Source organism: Ranitomeya variabilis, chromosome 1 (genome assembly GCF_051348905.1).
Source record: "Ranitomeya variabilis isolate aRanVar5 chromosome 1, aRanVar5.hap1, whole genome shotgun sequence".
Classification (NCBI taxonomy): Eukaryota; Metazoa; Chordata; class Amphibia; order Anura; family Dendrobatidae; genus Ranitomeya; species Ranitomeya variabilis.
In genome coordinates, this window is record NC_135232.1 from 267246195 (window position 1) to 267252194 (window position 6000).

Genomic DNA, 6000 nt, shown 5'->3' on the forward strand with positions numbered 1-6000 from the left:
CCGTATATTACGGATGCGTAATATACGGCTGATAGGAGCAGCCCCATAGAGATTAATTGGGCCGTGTGTAATGCGTATTTTACGGTCGTATTTTCGGCGCTCATACGTCCGTAAAACTCGCTAGTGTGATGCCGGCCTGACTCTATATAATATATGAGTTTCACTGTTTATATTGAAGAACTGAAATAAATTAACTTTTTGATGATATTCTAATTTTGTGAGAAGCACCTGTATATACCAGGCTGGGGACATACTGTATATACCAGGATGGGGAACTTATATACCAGGATGGAGGTTATATATACCTGTATGAGCCCAGGATGGGAGACATATATACCAGGAAGGGGCTCAGGATTGAGGACATATACAGTACAGACCAAACGTTTGGACACACCTTCTCATTTAATGATTTTTCTGTATTTTCATGACTATGAAAATTGTACATTCACACTGAAGGCATCAAAACTATGAATTAACACATGTGGAATTATATACTTAACAAAAAAGTGTGAAACAACTGAAATTATGTCTTATATTCTAGGTTCTTCAAAGTAGCCACCTTTTGCTTTGATGACTGCTTTGCACACTCTTGGCATTCTCTTGATGAGCTTCAAGAGGTAGTCACCGGGAATGGTCTTCCAACAATCTTGGAGAAGTTTCCAGAGATGCTTAGCACTTGTTGGCCCTTTTGCCTTCACTCTGCGGTCCAGCTCACCCCAAACCATCTCGATTGGGTTCAGATCTGGTGACTGTGGAGGCCAAGTCATCTGGCGTAGCACCCCATCACTCTCCTTTTTGGTCAAATAGCCCTTACACAGCCTGGAAATGTGTTTGGGGTCATTGTCCTGTTGAAAAATAAATGATGGTCCAACTAAACGCAAACCGGACGGAATAGCATGCCGCTGAAAGATGCTGTGGTAGCCATGCTGGTTTAGTATGCCTTCAATTTTTAATAAGTCCCCAACAGTGTCACCAGCAAAGCACCCCCACACCATCACACCTCCTCCTCCATGCTTCACGGTGGGAACCAGGCATGTAGAGTCCATCCATTCACCTTTTCTGCGTCGCACAAGGACACGGTGGTTAGAACCACAGGTGACTAGTTCAAACAGGTGCAATTAATACAGGCAACGAGTGCAGAGTAGGAGGGCTTCTTAAAAAAAAAAACTATCAGGTCTGTGAGAGCCAGAATTCTTGCTGGTTGTGATCAAATACTTATTTCATGCAATAAAATGCAATTTAATTATGTAAAAATCATACAATTTGATTTTCTGGTTCTTATTTTTACAGACACAGACCTCTCCATTCCTTGTAGGTAGGAAAACTTCAAAATAATCGGCAGTGTATCAAATACTTATTTTCCCTACTGTAAGTAGCAATCTGATACCGATTTCCTTTGTGGGAAGTTAAGCAATTATCAAGTTAATGAATAAATATTTGGAATGTATTAAAAAATATGTTTCAGTTTGAAAAAAAAGTGAAAAAGAATTGTTAAAAGGGGTGTGTTATGAGTACGATTTCTGGTAATATGGCCCTTTAGGGCATATGACTGTCACAGTGAGGGAAACCTTCACATGAAATCTCCGGTATGTGCAAGATCACAGAGTTTAGCTGCATGAGCAGCTCCTGCTCTGTTCATCCTTTTTTATTAGCAATCTCTGCAGGGGTAATGTATGACTGTGTCTTCATTCAGCATTAACACCTTTAAAAAGTAGCTGAAATCTGTATCAGTGTGCAGTTGCCTCACTTTTTCTGTCATGTTGATTATATTGTAGTTAACGAAAAGTAATTGATTATTACTTTGCATACCCTAAAATATTTGTACAATTCTATGTAACAAATAAGAAACGGAGTAATTGAGATCTGTCAGTCTGGAAAAGGTTATAAAGCCATTTCTGAAGAAAGTTTTTGCACTGCAGTCAACCACAGTGAGAGCCATTATCCACAAATGGCAAAAACATTGGTAAACCGTCTCAAGAGTGGTGGGTCAGTGAAAATTACCCCAAGAACGCAGTGACGACTCATCCAAGAAGTCACAAAGACCGCACAACAACATCCAAAGAACAGCAGGCCTCACTTGCTTTACTTAAGGTCAGTGTTCATGACTCCATAAGAAAGAGCCTGTGCAAAAACGGCATAAGAAAAAACAAAGTCCAGCTCACCATATCGACATTCCCGGAGGCTCGGAGCACGGAACCGCTGTGTCAGGGCGTAGGCAAACATAAAAGGAAAAGAATCCAGCTCAACGATGCAGTGAAAGATCCGTAGCTTTATTTCACTTCAAAATAGCGTGTGAGGACAAAACATCAGCACATTAAAACCAAGATCAACGCGTTTCCGGTGACTGAGCACCCTTAATCACCGGCTGAGACCGGCCGGTCCGAAGGCACATCCAGAGTTCCCTTTGCAGGTGGAAATCAGTGCCTACCTACTAGCGCCTGGGTGTTGTAGTACTTCCCTGCTGAGCACCACGGGATAGTCCTCACAACTGTCGTGTATGTTTCTGTTCTTTCTCTCCGTCCCCCAGATGATATGGATAGGACGCACCCGTATGACAGGGTAGGCCTGGAGTTATTTTATAGGGACCCTAGAGACACCCCTCTCCCACAATTGCCTCCGTTGTCTTCATTAGGTGATTAAGGTGAGGCAGCCAACCTAAAATTAACTGCCCTGCCGTTGGTTTGAAGTAATGCGTAGAGCCCAATACTTTCTCGGCGTTCCGGCCACCGGCTACGCGCCTCAGTAGGATGTTGCCGATCTCGGGGCACGACTCCTACTGGTTCCATCACCTTTGTGCTGTGATCTCGTTTCTCACTTCTCCACAATATACTTCGCTTCGTGTCCTTTCTTAAGATGCTGCCGCAATGAGGTGCAGGCACGGCTCTGTAACGATCTGTCCTTTCGCAAGGCCTCTGTCAGGATCCCACCCCTGACAGGGACCCCCCTGGATCTTCCCAGGCAACGCTCTTCTCTCACTAGATGTTCCCTGGGCAAAACCCAGTCAGCTTCTTTCTAACTTCCTATCCAACCCCCAGTTTTACCAGAGTGTGAGGAGTGGCCTAATACATAGGACCCTTTGCTCCCCCTGGTGGCCGGAGTGTGAAGTGTAATGTGTGACTGGTACCTGGTCAGGTGAACTCCTTTAGTGCCATCAGACATACCATCACTCCCCTTAGTGGCGGAGCGTCAGTACGGCAACGATCAGGACTCTGGGGCGTTGCACTTACAATCTACAAGGAAATGGGGGGGACACAATAGGTGAAAAGTGCTTGTTATTTCAGGTCTGGCAATTATAATAAATTAAAGGTGGAATAGTTAAAGGTGGAATAGTTACAGAAAATAACAGAAGGCCAGGGTGGACAATTTCTTGGACAGAACATAACAATAGGGGATTTTTTTGCCACTGTCTTTTTTATTCAGATTATTGTCATTGTAGTTATCATCATTTTACAGTTCATTGTGAATGCAACCAGTTATTGGATCAGATATCTACCTCAGCATGACCGGTGAACACGTGCTGGAGTCGTAACATCACTGTCATCACAACTGTGTCAACAAAGGTGAGTGACAGGCAGCACCGTAGCTGGTTAGTAAGGTTAATTTGGTTATTTTTGTAATGGATCAAGCTTGTGCCTGAAAATAATAAAATCCTTCAAATTAAAAACACAGCCTGATTCTTATCTCCTCAACATCATTTATCGAAGAATCGGAAGCCCCTCATACCCTTTAGTCAACCAGTTCCATTTAGCAGGTTTAATGTAATAAATATGAGGACCACATTTTTCTTTAGAGGGTACCTGTCACTTGATTCATGTTGTCCAAGCCGTGGGAAACATGAATCAGAGCCTGACTGCACGATGATTGCAGTCAACTGTAGCGTTTCAGTGAAAACATAAACAGCAATGGACCATACAGTAGGTGGAGATGAGATTAGTTCTGTGCCGCCCCTGACTGGCTTCTCCGCCCACCAATGTAGTTGACTGACAGGTCGGTCTCTCCCTTTGTATACACACTCTATAGACCTGTCAATCCACTGCAGCAGAGGCGCACTAGTGTTATCTCTCCCCGTAGTCCCTGGGTGGTTCCTGCTATGTTCAGGGGGAGATTTGTTCTTTTTTTTTATTCAACCAATTTCTAAACAGATACAATATTTTTGAGGAAAAAACAATACACATTGTGGGTGTGTTACATAATATTTCTTCCTTATACATACGGTATACACTATCAGACAGAATAACTTTCTTCTTAAGTAGATACTATGTTATAATACACAGCACATAGCTGCTTATGAGAAAAGCAGTCTGTATTTTTCTCCAGATTTTGGTGCAGATTTGTTGTAGTCCAGCTAAAATCTGCAGGAAATCTGTGGCAAATTTGCAGCAAAATCCACACATAACACGTGCAAATTTTACAGCAAATTTTCCGTGGTGGCAAAAAAAAGCGCCTTTTGTAAATCCACCTTAAAGATCCTACAAATTAGTGTATGTTCAGTAAAGGGGAAAATGTTTTGGGTATATCTACTTGTGATGTATTGATGTTACAGATAAACACATAGGTGTCAGGAGATTGACACACACATAGGCCTACACATATGTATGGAGAATAAATCAACACAGTCCAGAAATAATGAGCAAAAACGTCTATTATTGAAGACTACAAACACATTGCATTGGGAACCTCCGGAAAAATCCGCAAAAAAAAGCACCCAAAACACGGTAAAAACGCGAGAAAAATGCATGCTGATTTCTTGCAGAAAATGTCCAGTTTTGCTCAGGAAATTTCTGCAAGAAATCCTGAACGTGTGCACATAGCCTTCCTGTGTAGATTATTATTTATGCCCCAATGCTCCTGCACTCTTTGTATGTTCCTGAGCTTGAGCTACATACTTTTTAATGTTTAAAATAAAAATAGAATTTTTTACTATATAATATCTCATTGCAATTTATCGTCGCGCCTCTGCATAAGGTTTGAGGTTGTGTTTGTAGACATATTTATGGAGGTCTGGAAACGTGCACCAGCAGGTGTCAGGTGAATGGACACCTGGTGTTTGAAGCAGCACCATGTTTTCATTTTGGCTGGATTCTTTTTTTGGACATACAAAGCTATGTTTTAGTTTGCTTCTTTCTGGAATTGTCTCAGTCTGGATGAATTCCTACAGGCGGTGTGCAAGTTTGTTGTTTGTTCATAAGATGCATCCAAGTGTCCAGTGTGATGGATGAACCTCCTGTTCAGTGTAAAAGGAAACCTCTGAGGGTATAATTATAAGTGGCAAGTTTGTATGTCTGATTGGGTTGTTTCAACAACATGTCCATGGATTTCTCGAAACACGATTCATGTGAATGGGGCAATTGCAGAACTTTGTGCTGGAAATCCAAGACGTGTGAACACACCCAAGGGTTCCTATACAAAGGCTGGTCCTCACCGTGCCTAAAAGAGGTTAAGGCTGATGGACAACTGCTTCCTGACATGTTAATGTCCAGCAAACACTGAGGCTGGGATCAGGGGCGTAACTATAATTACTATTAAAGACTTTCAATAGTTGGGAGCCCCATTGGAGATTTTGCATTAGGGCCCACAAGCTTCAGGCTACGCCACCGGCTGGGATCATTAATTGTAAAGTATGATACTCAATCCATTCTATTGACCTCAGCATTGTGTATCTGGCCTTCAACACAAGAGAGGGAAAAGTTTTGCAAAGGAAATTAGGTTGGTCATTCTGGGGTCCATATTTTGGAATGATTAGGCAAATTTGCATTTGGAAGAGAAATCTTACAACTATGTGATGCTTCCTCTCTCACAGTACAAATAGACAAGTAGACACCTGCTGTGCCCGTTTGTACTAAGAGATTAACAGGTCTGCTACTGTGCTCAGATTACACTATGTGAGGTCAACCTTTTCCAAGTGATAATTCCAAGTTATGGGAGCACTGTATATGGGCTCATTCATACATCCGTGATTTTTCTGGTACACAAAAAAAGAAAGAGTCATCAGTGTTTTGA